We start from the raw sequence: 1,779 nt of genomic DNA on the forward strand, positions 1-1,779 counted from the left end.
GAACTCCTTGACTCAAGCTATCCTCCCACTTTGGCCATTGAGCCACCAAAGCCAGCCCCAAGTGTTTAAATATGAACATTTAAAGTATAAAAAAAATGACCACAAAGTGATCCTATAGGCAGTCTTTAAAAATATATGTCATATTATAAGCATGCTATGTATATGTTTCAGAACATTGATCAATTATCACCTGAATCTATAACCCAGATACTGGGGAGCAAAGATCAGATTCCTATTGGTTTTGATGGCAATGAAAAGGATGAAAAGCATCTCTTCCCTCACCTTGAACTTGTGTTTGCTTTCCTATTAGCAAGTATTAGCAGATAATATACAATGCAATCTGATATTATGGGGAAAATGTCAAAATTATTTTCATATTGAATTACATAGTTTTCTTAAAGTTCTTGAACACAGAAACTGTCAATTATCACATTATTTTACATACATACAAGAGGAAATGTAGAGTATAAAGGATATGCTGAGGAATCAAGTCGATGTAGATTTGTATGCCAGCTTTGCTCCTTTTCATACCTATAATCTTGGACAAATCACTTAACCTCTCTAAATTTAAATGTCCCCATCTACTAGCATTTGATATCTATCACTTAGGATTATTATACATGGTTAAGTTACTTCTTGTCAAATGCTTAGCAGAGCACCTCACACAAAATACTTTTCCAAGGTTTTACCTATGGTTATTATTATTCAATCATATTAGTTGCTAGTAAAAGCATTCTCAGTGTGTTTGGTATAACTGAGTACTCTGTGGTGTCCGGATACTTCTAGCATACAAACAGCAAGAAGAGCATGTGAGCAGGAAAAGGAAGAAAAATAGGCAAGGCATTCACACTCCTATAAAATTTAGTATATTCTTCTATTTGTATTTAACTTTTAACTCTCTCTGTTGTAAATACAGAAAAATGTGGCTTATACTACTTGAAGTAATTCCAAAGTAATGCTATCTATTTAAAAATATTAATATCAGTAGTCAGTTGAGTAAAATAAAACTAATTTGAAAATTAAATCAATATCTTCTCTAAAGAAATAATAAAAAAAAACCCCTGATTTATCCAGGAAAACTTCTGCTATTGAAATACAGTCACTTAAGAGGTTTGTGAATGGAATTTTTAATCATCACACACTGCAGACCATTATGTCAGACGGACAATACCTAGAAGAATCTAATAATTTATGTTGTATTGACTACATCTGTTGAATAGTCTCTTATGTGAATTCATTTCAATATTTTCCATTCTCTCATGAATATCCTTGTTCTATAAAAACCCCCAAATCTCATTTTTTACTCTCTTTCTCTCTGTTACTGCCTTAAGGAAGCTAGCCATAAACAATCAGGTCGACAGATGCCTATGAGAAATATGTTGCTTTTTCTGAGTCACTCCCAGGGCTCCTTTGGCAAACTCTCAGACTGCCTGCCCTGGAGACTTAGGCTGGTTTTTTGCTTCTGGCTCCTTATCTTGTCATTCAATGGAAGAAAGCAACAGAAGGTCACCACCAAGCTGAAATTGAAGTCAGATCCACTGACCCTACCGCATGGACCTTTCATTTTGTTCTCTGGGATAGGTCACATCTTATTTGTCCATTGTAAATTTTTAGTGTCTATTCACTGAATTGCCATTCAGTATTTTAAATCAATTTCTCAAGGGCTTCCTAGGAAGAAAAAAGCCCAAAAGAAAAGAATTTGAGCTGCCAGTCATGAGCTTACTTGTCTTGTCTTTGCAAATGGAATCTACTCTAAATAAAGATACAAAATCCTGGTCA

The sequence above is a fragment of the Propithecus coquereli genome, unplaced genomic scaffold, assembly GCF_000956105.1.
Source record: "Propithecus coquereli isolate 6110/MARCELLA unplaced genomic scaffold, Pcoq_1.0 Scaffold561, whole genome shotgun sequence".
Lineage (NCBI taxonomy): Eukaryota > Metazoa > Chordata > Mammalia > Primates > Indriidae > Propithecus > Propithecus coquereli.